Here is a 14,940-nt window from a genome sequence, read left to right as displayed (position 1 = left end):
CATTTATTCAGGCTCAGGGAGGTCAAGGAAATTGTCCAAACTTTCCAAGCTAGTAGATGGCAAGCTAGGTCTTTCTGGCTGCAAATACCATGCTTGTTTCACTTTTCCATAGAGGAGGTAATCAATACATGCATTATAATAATGAAAGAAATATAGGAATATGTTACTATAGTAATGACCTGTATAAATACAGAGTTGTGACCTTCATGTCATCACTGATTTTGCCATCTTCAGGTAGGGAGGTAGCTGGGTAGATGAGAGAACAGGAGAAAAGGGTAAAATATGTTCTTGTTCCATCAAAACTGTTCTATTTATTCGTTTCTTACCAAAGAGTCAAAAATAAACATCAAAAAAACAGCAACCCCATAATCAATCCAAGTCTAGTTTTAACCCAGTTCCTCCCCAGGCCCTCTATGTGGAGGATGCACATCACCAGCTTTTCTTCTGCAGACCTTGACCTTCCATCCTCCCTTTCCTGGCTGTTCTGCCTGTGCCCTCCTGGCACATCAGCAGTCACTGCAGGCACATCAACAAAAGGTGAGTAAACACACTTAGAATGAACAAGAAGCCGAGGGGACAGGGTCAGGAGCTGCGTGTTGGTACCGTCAGCCTCCCCTCGCTACTGCTGCCATCAGCCTTGAGGCAATAGGAACAAAAATGGGAATTGCTGAAGGGGAGAAGAAGCCTGTGGCATTCAGTCGCTCAGTTTGGCTGGTCGACGTGGCAGTCCGCCCTCTTTTAAGAGGTAGTGGGCAGAATCATCGCGCTGCTCCCCAAAGCTGAAAGTTTGGGTTTTCTCCTTTTGTGCAAACTGCAATGCTGTTTCTACCACCTGCCAAGGGCCAGCTGCCAGCTCCTTTGGGAGGCATTGTTTCGTTGCAGAGCAGGGGTGGAGGGAAGATGGTGCAACTCTCGCTCTTTTCTTTCAGGAGAGCATTTTGTTCCTTCAGCTGTCATGAAGCCTTTGTACAGACAGGTCTTTATTCCCAGGGCAGAAGAACTGGAGACAAGTATTAGACATTTGCCAATTTTTGATCACTTTCGTCACCCATTATACTTTGTTCTCTTGAAATTTGTTTAGACCATGTCTTTTTTCCTGAAAAGCTTTGAGACCTTTCTCAAAATAAGGTTTATCTACAATTAGTATATAAAACAGGAACAGACAGGAGGAAGCCCAAGTCAAGCAAAGTAGAAGCAGTAAATATTTTAATTTTGTATTGGTACACATTTAAGGGGTAGAAGTACAATTTTGTTACATGAATATATTGCGTAGTGGTGAAATCTGGACTTTTGGGGTATCCATCATCTGAATGTTGTACTTTGTACTTGCTATTTTAAATGTAAAGATAAGCATTGCTGCTGTGATTAAGCTTTAAAGAGAAAAATTTTGTCTTACATTCTTGCCAGCTGGAGCAGGAAAGAAAATATGATATGATGTAACTGTCGAACTAGGCATCAAAGGGGAGTCTGGTGTTAAATGGCCAGTTTGGGCATTTGGCTACACCTGCTTTAAAATGTTCAGGTTACAGCCATTCAGGACTTGCTGTACAGAGCAGAACTCTATAACTCTGGTGAGCCATTCCTATAAGCATTAGAGAGAATAGACTCAATTATTTTTTATGGAGAATCTTGGCCCAGCCAAAGAAGAGGTGGACAATCTTCTGTTTGGGATCCTCAGTTCTCTTAAAAGGATATTAATTCCACCTCCTTTTGAGTTGGCTGTTACAGCAAGCAGCATCACCTCTAACTGTCAACATACACTAGCTATGTCCTTGATATTCGATAAGGAGTATGATCTTCAGCTTTCTATTACCCTGTGTCCATCAAGTTTATGGAAGGAAGCGATATTTGTGGGGAGTAACCCAAAAGATTTTTAGTATATCTTTATCCAGATGCACAAACCGTACCATTGGATCAAGTCAGGTCAACTGGAAAGTATATCTCAAGATGGTGATGGATAACTTCTTTCTCAAGGCCTCCCCGCCCCTTCTCTGAAGTGCTTAAATGCTTTTACTGAATTGTTCCCTGAGGTGATGCCATCATCCTGGGATGAGGGGTGGTCAAAAAAACTAGTCAATTAAACTCATCACCATATCTACCTACAGGTATTCAGGTGGTCCTCTGCTGGAGAACACTTGAGAGAAATGTGTCTCTCTGATACCCAGAATAGGGAGGTGCCCTTCTTAGGGGGAGCTAGCTTGCTCTGATAGTTTGGATACAGTTTGGCAGAATTGATCTAATTTCTCTAAGGATCTCATTTCCCTTTTAGAATCAGCCGATGTGAAGCTTACAGGGAATCTTGGGAATCTGGGTCCCAAGTAAGAAAGAGTATAGACCTTCATTGTACCAATGCTTGAATAAGCTTCCATGCTAAAGTCATTGGAAGAGGCTACAGGAGTTCTCACTTTGCCTCACTGTTTTTATCCATGTTGAATTTTTAATTTTGCAAGGTTTTCTTTATTTAATTAAGCTGGCTAGTTCTTTCTGGGACAAGGTAGGATATAATAAGCACACGTATTAAAAGAAAAGAGGAAGCATATTAATTCCTCAAGAGAGTTGAAGCTTTTCTCTGGCAGTAAATTCTAAAACCCATGGCAGGATGACTTAGAGGCCATTAAATAGTCTAATGGGCAAGGTCTTCAAAGATAAGTTTTATAAGAAGTACAGAAGCAGCATTTTTGTGCCTTTTCTTTCTTTTTTAAAATAAGTCTTTGATAAAAATTAAGGGCCTAAGAAATGGCTCAGTGCCCATCAACAGCAAAATGGATAAATAAATCTGAATGCATTTACACAAGGGAATACTACACAGCAATAATAGTGAATGATCTACAACTCCATATGAGATGGATAAATCTCACAATCATGAGGCCCAGCTAAAGGCAGACGTGAAAAGAATACACATGGATGATTCCATTTACATAAGTTCAAAATAGGCAGTGCATCTCTGGTGTTAGGGGTCAGGATAATTGCATCCCCTGATGATGGTGGTTCCTGGTAGGGGCATGAAGGATGCTTCAGAGATGCTACTATTGGCTTTTTTCTTGATCTGGGTGCAAGTTACTTGGGAACATTTACCTTTGAAAATTAGTCAAACTGAATACTTACGATTTGATAACTTTTCATCATATGTTATGGTTCAATAAAATGTTTTAACAAGCAAGAGAAAAAAGATGAGAACCTACACTAAATGAGGAAAGGAGTTCATTGGAGGCCAGTCTCAATCTTGAAATTGGCTATAATTTTTTTTTTTTTTTTTTTTTTTTTTTTTAAGACAGGGTCTTACTGTCACCCAGGCTGAATTGCAGTGGTCTCGAACTCCTGACCTCAGATGATCCACTTGCCTCAGCCTCCTGAAGTGCTGGGATTACAGGCATGAGCTAACAGGCCCAGAGAATTGGCCATAATTCTGATTTCAGCTTCAGCTTCAGCCTTCAAAGGGCTGAATCACCAAATGCTCACTCTAAAGTCACTTCTGGCTTCCCTGGTATTGTTCATCATCCATGATCATATGACCAATAACCATTACTTCTGATTGTTACACTGAAATATTGTCAGTGATATAAATGAGGTGCATCATTAGATTTTCTTGCTATTTTCAAATAAAAATTAGCTAGTTAACTTACATCCTTTTTGAGCCAAGGAATTCTTTAAATATAGGAATTTAAATAACAATACAAGGCAGAATAATAGAGATTCAATTATATCATAATTCTAGTCCTTGTCGAATTGTTTGGTGTATTAGCATCCATTACATTTAAAAAACAAAAAACCGTTAAGGAGTGTATTTAAATTGTCATTATTTAATTCCATTTAGGCCAAAATTCTTTTAAGAAAAAGTCTTATTTATAAGGGAATTCTTCATATCTTGTGAGGACAAATTAAAAGCAGAATGTCAAATCCACCATATCAAAATTGCATGAGGAAGAAAAACTCCACAGTCATGTACAATAACATTCATAGTAAATTATCCTTGATCCAGACAAAATGAAAAATAAAAAGAATATGAAGAAAAGAGGAAATTATTAGACACAAATGAGAAATTCAAACATATTTTATTCTTACCAAACTTCAAAACAACTGACTTGACGAGACAATTTTAGGAAGACAACCCTTACAGTCTCCCTCTTCCCCCAGCCCTCATGAAAGCTAAACTTTTAAACAAAAAAGCTTGTTAAAATGATGCTATATCATCTACTATTAAGTATATTACATTTTCAATATTTAAAGATGAAAGGTTTTTGAAATTGATTAATCTGTGTCCTTAAAACAAAGTTCCTCCCAGAAAATATGTTACTAAAAGCCTTTTTTCCTGAATTATATTCTGTTGTGAACATAAGTCTAGTAATATTATTAAGTATGTCAGTTTAAAGTGAGTTTCTATGTAGTGCCGAAAGTTCCTGCACTATAATGACAACCACTACGAAAATTTTAATAATAAAATTGTCACAATGATTTATTTTAAAATAATGTATCATACTTATTCTTAACTCCTAGAAGTTTATTCAATGATGGTGATATTTGGCTTTAATTGAGTACTAATTTTGACACTAATGCAGTGTTTCGTTTGGGCAATACTTGTATTTTTGCTGCACATGTAATTTAAGCATATGTAGAAAGGTGAACGTCCCTGGGGCCAAGGTCTTATGGTCAAAGTATTTGATCTTCTGAAAGTCTCAACTACACCCACCTCAGAAGAAAATAAAATAAGCCCCACTCAGGGCCTTTGCATTGACTGTTTGCTCTGCCTGAAGCACGTTCCCTCAGGACTTTGCATCACTAGTGCCTTATTATCATCCAGGAACTAGATCAAAGTCTCTTTTCCAGAGGCCCACTCTGACCATTCTGGTGAAAGCAGAAATACATCTGGCCCACAGTTACTTTATTTTCCCAGGTCCAGCACCCTGTTATGTCTGCTTCTCTGGAGATTTATCACTAATTGAAGAAACTGTTTTCTCTCACGTTTGTTGTCTTTCTGTCTAATCAGAGGACAGCAGTGGGAATAGACTCTTCTCCTTCTTTCCTTCTCACTGGCACACTGAAAACTTCTATGCAGTAACTCCCACCACTGTCTAAGTATTCTACCCACCTGCAAGAAGAAGGCGCGCTGACTCCAATATGACAGTTTTAAGACCAAACAGGATGGGCAGCAAGCCTGGCTCTACCATTCCCTAACTCGATGACTTCGGACAAATGATTCAATCTGTCCTAACTTTCTTGAAAACTAATTTTTAATAGCAATGTTTTATTCATTAAGCTATGCAGTTAGGTATACAGTCATATTAATTGTTGCATATATAATGGAAATAATATTCTTTCTATGCATGTAATATTTAATTTAAAAATATGTGAAGCGCCGGTACAAGATAACATAATTGGCAAAGGCTAGCATTCTCCCTACCTCTTCTCCTCTGTGCATTTTCAGCATGCTACCTTTCCCTGTCTAAAATGTCCTCTTGACTTTCAGCCTACTTTTCTACCCAGTAAGTTCCTACTCATTTTGTAGCCCTTCAAGGAAATCTTGCCTGCCCCACTGGAAAAGCTAGTTGCTCTAGACTTCCTTCACACCTTGTATGTGCCACATTAACCTACCATTACTGTCTGCATGCTCATCATCTCCACTCAACTGGAAGCTCATCCAGAGCACGCAGTATACCTAAGCCATTTTGATATTCTTAGGACTGACCCCAGTCTCATTTATATAACAGGGACTTGGTATTGACTATATTCACAAAGCAATGCACTGATGATTACCCATGTAATCTGGGACAAATTACTTAATCGCTCTGTATGGCACCTCAGTTGCTCCCTTCATGACCTATCTTATTGTTCTATTGTACCTATTACCTATTGTTGCTCCCAATATTGCCTCTTATTGGTCTATTAGGAAGTATAACTTTAAGAGCTCTGTCAGGGTGGAAGTTTTATGGTTTTTGTTCACTGATGAATATCCAGTATTTTAAACGATGCCTGACACACACAGTAGGCACCCCATAAATATTTTTAGCATGATCACTTAGTTAATCCATGTAAAGTGCTGGGCACAGCGCCTGACCTATATGTGCTCAATCAATATTAGCTATTATTAGTAACTCTTGCTATTCTGGTTAGTGTCTGCCTTGGTGAACACACACAGCAGTTGGAAAGGTGATCCCTCTTTTAAGATGATATTTCCCTGGTCATATAGCAATTCCTTTAGTCAACTGCCCCAAGCCCTTCTTTCTTCACAGACACCCCACCGCCACCTGCCTTGATTCCCAAGGAGCACAACCTCTTCTGAAGGACTCCAATCCATAGTGTTAGGAACCCTCACTGGACCCTGGTCATCCTGAGCCCCCAACTAACAAGTGAGTTCCCTGGGGCTTTTTATGGCACTTCCCTCAACAATGCATAGTGGTTCCATCTACTTAATGAGCCTTATGTCACCTTATGAACCCCTGCCTTTAATATATCCTTCCCTACATACATACACACACACAAACTCCATATTCCCGTCTCTCCCTACCCCTACCACAACTCCTTTCTTTCCTTGCAGAATTCTGCTGATAATTTACTAGATACCGTCCTTGGGGCTTGGCTCAATTCAATCCACATGAAGTTCACAAACATGTATTAAGACAATCTATTTTTGAGGTATAGAAGGTACCCCAGGTGACTAACACAAAGTTCTTGTGGTCAAGGAGCCCAGAGAAGTTGATGATACCTTCACAGTTATCTCAACCTTCAGCATTCCCCAAAGAAATGCTGCCCTCTAGGAAGTTCTCTCCAAGGAATCCCACCCCTGTCCTGTGTATTTCTTTAATCTGCAACCCTCCTGGGGCTGTGCATTGCACAGGGGGCGTGCCAATGAGTTCTGCACTTGTGCCCAATGCCCTTAGTAAATTGACCTTCCCTGAGGACTTTGGAGCCCTTGGAGGATTCTCAGCATTTGTATCTCCCAGGAGCTCCCAGGAGGCAGTTGGCACTTGATGGCTGTTTGTAGCTAAGGTACTTAGGCTGATTTTATTTAATCTTTAGTATCAGGCTGATATTTTTAAAATTCCAATTTATATAAAAGTATTAATTCTAGTTTTTCATTTCATGGCCTGTCTTCTTTTTGGCCTCCTCAAAGCCTTTATGCAAATCCACCTGACTTTTCCATCACAAATTGTGGGTTTATTGTTTCCCTAGAATTGAAGGGAGAATTTATTCAAATTTGACCTAAAGCTATAGAGAATAAGTCACTAGCAAAAGTTTCCCCAGACACAACTATGTCTCTACCCAATACAGTAGCCCCAGAGGAATTCTTATGGCCTAGTTATATCCTCCAGGTTAGGAGGGTGGGGATAAGAGTCAGGGGAGTTCCACATCGAATATGCTGACACTGCACTAACTATATAGCAGGCACCCTGTAATGACACCTTTGGATAACACAGAAAATGATTGTGTTCCAAGGATGAGCTGTAATGAGAGGGGAGGGTACAGAGAGCCACGGGCGGCACTGTTCCCAATCTAACAACACAACTGGGGGCAGGGGCAGGTGTGTGCTTGCTTTCAAAATAATAAATACTGCTATGGTGTTTCCGCCCAAGGCTTTTGAGGAGAGGATGAAGTTGGAAGAGCCAACAGGCATGGGTGGATTTCTAGCTCTCCTTCAAAGGTGGAAGTGGGAAGAGCAGCTTAACCAGTCTAATAGTGCATGACATTGTTCTGTCACTGACAAATATTCTACCAACAGTTTATAGACTTCCTCTTCACTGATGTTCTATTACTTGGGCAAATGACTGGACCTCTTTCAGCCTCAGTTTCTTTATCTGCAAAATGGGGATAAATCATAACACCTAACTGATTTAACAATCACATGCACAGGTAGATACACACATATGTAATATTTTGATAAATGGATAGATGGAATGAACTTACATACCTGGCTCATAGTAAGTAAATAGTAAAGGTTACCCCTCCCCTGTTTCTCAAGTTCCCCCAACTTTTGATGGGAAAAGAAAAAAGCAAAATCAGCCCATTTGGAATGGCAGTGAAACCCGATCTTTCACGTGCTATATGAAGACGAAATTCGTTCAGTTTAAAGAAAGAGCTCAAAGCCGCAAAGCATCATTCTATAATCCTTTACAGAATGGTGACACTTGGCTGATTTGTCAAAAATCCTTCTACATACCCACACTGGGTACTTTTAATGAATGTCAGCTTTTAAGAATCAATGACATTGACATTACTCTATGGAGCAAAGACTGACGGCCCAACTTATAAATTCCCTGATGCCTGTATTAGCAAGGTGGCAAGATGAGTTTTCTGTTCACTGGTCTTGTTCTGCTGTCAGATTCTGGGGGACTTGCATTTCAAGCAATATATCTAATCTCTTTAAATTAAATTATCTTTCCTTTGCCAGCCAGAAATTTTTTTAGAAGAATATTATCAACTAAGTGGATCAGAAAATGTGGGTTTAAGACTTGCTTCCTGGGTGAAATGATATTAAAATGAATGTTATTCCCTGGATAAATGATGTGTTGCCAGGGTCATACACTACAGCTGTTAGAAACGTTTTTAAAAGTTTGAAATCAAAGGAGGAGGGAAATATGAAATTAGAGGGAATTTCCTTCTTCAAAGGGATAGTGGGTGTAATTTAGCTTTTATCAGAGCAATGATAACTTTTCCCTCCTAAATTTGTTTGTCTTATCTACTGATATTGTTTAACTACTGATATTTAATTGTTAGAATATGTGTCAAATATTTTTCTGTATGAAAAAGATTCTCTGCCGGGCATGGTAGCTCACGCCTGTAATCCCAGCACTTTGGGAGGCCAAGGCAGGCAGATCATGTGATGTTCGGAGTTCAAGAGCAGCCTGACCAACTTGGCAAAACCCTGTCTTTACTAAAAATACAAAAGTTAGCCAGGCATGGTGGCAGGCGCCTGTAATCTCAGCTGCTCAGGAGACTGAGGCAGTGAGAATTGCTCGAACCTGGGAGTCTGAGGTTGCAGTGAGCCGTGATCGCACCACTATACTCCAGCCTGGGCAACAGAGCAAGACTCCATTAAAAAAAAAAAAAAAAAAAGAAAGAGAAAAAGAATAAGATTATCAGTTAACTAGTTTACTCATAAGCTGTTTTTACACTAAAATCCCCATATACCTACTACAGCTTTCTAAACAATTCCAACTTCTGCCCTCAGCCTCATCCCCTGCTCATATGACGTGTCCACAGCATACAGTTTGTTGATGGTTATAGTCACAAATATTGATTCCTATTTTGGTGTAGTAAATATCGTCTTTGAGTTCTCTCAAAACACAAAATTACATTTTTTTGATTACCATGTGTTTCAAAGTTAAAATAAACTAACTCAAATTTACTTAAAGCCTTGCATCTAGTAAGTGATAGCAGTAAGATTGAAATCCAATCTTTCCTGACACCCTAATGTAAAGCCATGCAGAAGTCACCAGCAATTCTCATTTTTACCTTTAACTTTAGGCTGCCTTCATCAGTGACGTCTAGACCAGGGGTCAACATGCCTTTTCTGTAAAAGGCACAGTAGTAAATATTTTAGGCTTTGTAAGCCATATGGTTTTTGCTGCAACTACTCAGCTCTGTGATATAGCGCAAAAACAACCATAGACACTAAGTAAACAAACGAGTGTGGCTGTGTTCCAGTAAGACTATATTCATCGAAACAAGCAGCAGGCTGGATTTGGATCATGGGGTTTGTTTACTTCCTCCTTGTTTAGACCATATTTGTCAATCATGGCTTGGTTAGATTCATAACACACATTAGCCGTGCTTATACCTTATGGCCAGGACAAAGTTGTAAATGTATTGAAGTTCATAGCTGGTCTCACCCTGCCTTTCCAGCCAATCTAAGTTATCCAGCCCAATCCTAACATTAGGGAGTTTCTTTAAAGATACCTGATAACTGTTGAAGGAGGGAGGAAGGAATGTATATACCTCAAACTCTGGTCACTAGTATCTAAATGGTATCTAGATAGTTTGAGTTCTACAGATGATAATACATACATCTCTGTTTTGAGCAGCTTCCAAAGATTTTAAAATGTTTCACTAATTTTCCCTTGAATTCACTCAATATTTATGTGAGAAGAGATGTTACAGCTAGTTACTATAGTAAATTAGATTGCTAGATTAAAATCACCAAAATTTATTTCTTGATTAGGAAATATCAAGGGCACACTTACTTTTAAGTAAAACTTTCCAGTAAATGAAGACTGAGATGATATAATGAATCCTAAAAGAGATTTTACCATGTTTGAATATTGTGGGCTTATGGAAAACCCTTAATGTGTTATGTCTTTAAAGGCAAGACAGAAATACATTTTTACTACACTTCACCCCTCTCTCTTTCCATACCAGTTTGAAGAAAGCTGGGTTTAATGTCTGGCCATGGATATAATGTCTCAAGATATTAAATACGTTGTGCAACTTATGGTAACTCATGCCATTTTACACTTAGAAACTACTAAGTAATTAGTAAATGGCAGGCAATATTAACTCAGCTACCATCACTGTTTGTTCAGAAACTTCCAGTTCTCTAATCTAGTCAAGTCCAACCCACCATTGAGAAATAGACAATAGCATTCATCCCACAATACAGTAAGAAATAAAATAACCTTGAAAAGGCGGAATTTTTTCTCCTATCAATGAACTTATACATTGGAGATTATAGTGCTCTGTAAGGTAATTATTTCTGAAGGCATATAATCTATCATATGTGGATTTATCCCCTCCAAGGGAAGGAACAAAGCTATTTCCTACACCAGGTCAATAACACAACATATGACTTCCCCATGACCAAGGAGAACATGGATGAATTTTGAAGGTGAGATCAACAGCTCTTCAAGAAGAATATAAAATTCTATATGACTTTAGTGAAAACATCAGCTTTCTTTCTTAAGGTAATAAGAGAGAAAGCCAAGGGTATGGCAAGAATGACAGGTATCTCCATAGCCCACAGAGGAACATCAAACCACAAATCAAGAATAGTCAGGGACTGGAATTTGAGCTCAAGTTTTAGACTCTAGTGATTGACACTAAATGTAGATTTTATGAAACTTCTTAAATCTGAAAAAATTGTTTAGTGTGGAAACAGTACAATGTAGTTATTAAGAGATTAGGCTTTAGCCCCAACCAACCTTTCGTTTCGACTTTGGTTTGGTTTCAACCTTTCAACTTTGAGTGCATGTCCCAGCTCAGTGCAGTTTCAGCTGCGTGACCTCTAACAAATTACATGAGTACTTGCAGGCTCATTTTATAGATGAGGCTTTAATCTAAATGAGAGGGATAATCACAGTACTCCCCTGAAAGGGTTATGAGAATGAGTAGAATGATGCATCAAAAGCACTTGTCCAATGCCTGCAGCACAGTAAGCATATGGTAGATTTTATGAGTTACTTGCAACCAGGGTGAAATAAGGTCAACCAAAATTTCTGTCACACCGAAAGACTACATAATGCTTCAGGGCATCTCCTCTATGAGACTGACCTGACTGTGTCTGCCAGTGCTTATTTCTTCTTTTCTGACCATTGACAATTTATGCATCAAGATTTTATTGAGCACCTGCTATATTCTAGGGGCTTTTCTCACCAATGACACCTCTGTGAGCCTGAGTACTCCAAGTTATTACCTTGGAGGGAAAGAAAAATAGCTAAAGGCAGAATGTGCAAAGGCTCACAACAGAGATATGAACACAATGCTACTGGAGGCAGAGTAGAAGAAGATCAAGGAAATCTAACTGGGAAAATCATGAACAGCTATCTGGAACAGGTGATGTTTGACTTGTGCACTAAAGGATGGATACGATTTTGACAGATGGAGATAAAGTAGGAAGAAGTAAATTCCAAATTGAAGGTTCAGTTGTAGAAGGGAACAGAAGTAGGCAAGTACTGGGTCCACTTAAAGTCCAGTGCATGGGGTGAAAAGGTGGGAATAAAAGAACGTTAGTAGGAGTAGCTGGAAAGTCAGCATGGGGCCAGAGCATGGACCCTAAGTGACAAGCTGACTCAGAAGAATCTGCTCTCCAAGAGGTTTGCTTTCTGAAGAAACACCCATCAGTGGTCAAGCAGGATGAAGAATGAGACAAGGCTAAAAATGTTAACAGTGGGAATCCACTGAGCAGAGTTTCTACAGAATAACAGGACTAGAAGCCAAATGCAGTAGATTGAGGAGTTAGAAATTGGTAAGGAAATGTGTTTTGTCTTTTTTGTTAAGAGTCTGGCTCTTAACAAAGAGCCAGTTGGAGGGTTAGAGGACAGGAGACATGTAGAGTTTTTTGTTTGTTTTGTGTCAAGGAAAAGGAGGACTAAGTATATTTTAGTCTGAAGGAGGAGAACCAGAAGAGGCTGCAAAAAGAGAAAGAAATAACATATAGTAGAGCTACCTCCCATAAAAACATACATCATACTAGCCATTGAAACTTCCTTATTTTTGAGAGTTTAAATTCTGCAAGAATGAAGTTATTTCTTCTTCAGGCTTAGGAATGAAACCAGGATGACAAGTGCAAATATTGAATTATTCTGTGGTTAGAAAGGGGTAGGTTGAGAGCTGTTGAATTTCATAGACTTGAGTAGTAAAAGTGATGGGTCTTAGTCTGCTCAGAATACAGGGACTAGAAAGACAAGTCTGGAAGCCTGAAGAAGGGTTGGTTCAGTCACTATGGAGAATCCAGCAGGTAGTTGACAATAAATCTATGGAGCCAGAGACCAGCTGTGGCAATGTAGACCACCAATATTTCGTGGACCACATTACCACTGCTTTCATAACTTTTTCTAGACATGGGAGATAAGAAAGCAGGCAATAGAGGATACTCAGATTGGAAGCTGTCAAGGAGGACAGGTGGACATTATTGGTAGTGAAAAGGGGTAGGGAGCAAGGAATTCTACTAGAAAAAGAAGGCATAGATGGCCACGGGGTTTTGGCCAGAAAGGAAGGGAAGTGGATCCAGAAGAGAGGTGATGGAGTAGGAGAACAGGGAGGGCTCAAGGGACGATGGTCTCAATGCTGAAGACTAACAAGTCTCACATGGGTGAGGGAATAGAGAGATGTGGAAGGTGATGGAGACTGCCCAAAAAGGGAAAACTCAGGCTTCTTGATCTTTTCTGATCCACAAATTTCTGGTACTGAGAATGTTAAAATTTTAGGTGGTCAAAGCTGGCTTGTATTAATTTCTGTGCTTAATATGTACTATCAAATATGTAAACACTTCTCAATGTAATAAGATGACAAGTTTCTTGAGGGTAGGTACAGCACAATCCTTTTCTCATAATGCTAAAACATGTAATAGGACAAAATGTTATCATCAGTGACCATTAATTATTGATGACTTGAATTGATGTTCATTGAAAATCATAGTGCTTGCCTTCTCAAAGCCACAACTCCCCTTTTCTGTAACTACTGAAACTTCTGCTATGAGAGAAGAAACTAGGAGATTACCTAGCCTCCTTCAGAGGCAACTGAATTCCATTTACAGCACGTAGGATGAAAGATATGCTCCTGGGTCAGTAGAACAACTCTTAGTCATTTTAACCCATCTAGGGATTAAGGAACATATACTGCTGTAATTGAGCATGGATTTTAGAAACCAATAGCCCTGGGTTCTAGTCTGAGCTCAGCCACTTATGTACAACATGACCCTCTGTCATCTACTTAGCTTCCCTAATCCTCAGGTTTCAAGCTGTCAAAAAATGTATAACCCTCATGGGATTTTTGTATAAAGCATTTAGCATACAACCTTCTACACAGTAAGCTGCCAATAACAATGGTGGCTGTGTAGAAACATGTACTTCAATGCATGTGCTACCTGCAAGATTTAAGCAAAGTTCTAGAGAATTTTTGCATGAGAAAGAGAAATCTTATATCTCTATAAATCTTAACCTCTTTTTGCATCAGTTTCTTCATCTGAAAACAACAACAATAATAATAATACCTACCTCAGAGAGATGTCATGATGATTCAAAGAGCTAGTATTTGTAAACTGTTTAGAATAGTGTCTAAGGTTCTGGGTATCAGCTGTCATTTGTAGTTTCCTCTCTGCAGGAAGGTCTTTGAGCCTAATCATGTTAGATATAAATGAGTGGCCAGCATTCTATAAGATCTGGACTACAAGCCAACCTCTCAGAATGGCTTGTCTGAACAAGCTGCCATCCTTGTTACCTGGATATAATAATCTAAAAGAAAATTACAAATTCTTCTCATTATTAACTTCTTCTCAATTTCCACCAAAGTCATTCTGGCTCCTCTCCCAAGTTCACTGTACATATCTCCCCAGTTCATCTTTGCCGGGCTTCAGTGTCTTGCCCTCCCACGGTGGCAGATAATCTGTGTTTTGTCTGATAGTTCCAAGAAAGATGAGCAGTTCTACCTTTGAAGCTCCTTCTGTTTCTCAAACATGGGCATATTAGTGGGCCCATGGAGGGGTATAGTTGAAAATATCAGAATGCTTGAGCTTGGGTCCATTCTGCAATTTTCTGGTTGTATAACCTTGGGCAATTTACTTAGCCTTTATGGACCCCAGATTTCAAATTTATGAAATGAAGATGGTGCCCACAATAACTAGACTTACCTCAGAGAACTCCTTTGAGTTGCAAATGAGCTAATTTGTATAACAATATCTCACAGATGTAAATTGTTACTATAAACATTCTCACCATTCCATCTTATTTTTAGAAAATGGGGCATGTTTTGTTTATTAAAACAAGCAAAGTCCATCCAACACGGTGAGAAAAGTGAGCCACCCTCAGCCATTTCTGTGGCAGGATGGTAAAGTAGACAGTGATCATTCCTGGTCCACATCTCCCCACTTCTTTTTACTCCACCTCAGAGAAAGTGGAAGGGGATGCCATCTTCAGCCAAATTAGCCCAAAGGACTATCACAATCCGTTAGTGGACTGACAACTGCTACTTTTGGGTCAACCTCAGAGCTGAGTTGTGAAGTTATGTAACAAGAAC

The 14,940-nt window shown here is 39.3% G+C and overlaps 1 long non-coding RNA gene across 1 annotated transcript; it reads left to right on the top strand.

The window, feature by feature from the left end:
- The first annotated feature begins 452 nt into the window (after window positions 1-452).
- LOC105554035 lies at window positions 453-7,063 on the top strand. Its single transcript, XR_001008264.1, has 2 exons — window positions 453-537; window positions 6,228-7,063. It is a non-coding gene; the product is annotated as an uncharacterized LOC105554035 (long non-coding RNA).
- Window positions 7,064-14,940: the final 7,877 nt, after the last annotated feature.

Source organism: Mandrillus leucophaeus, unplaced genomic scaffold (assembly GCF_000951045.1).
Source record: "Mandrillus leucophaeus isolate KB7577 unplaced genomic scaffold, Mleu.le_1.0 Scaffold623, whole genome shotgun sequence".
In the NCBI taxonomy this organism is placed as follows: domain Eukaryota; kingdom Metazoa; phylum Chordata; class Mammalia; order Primates; family Cercopithecidae; genus Mandrillus; species Mandrillus leucophaeus.
Note: the sequence above shows the minus strand (reverse complement) of the source record. Positions and strands in the feature narration are given on the sequence as shown.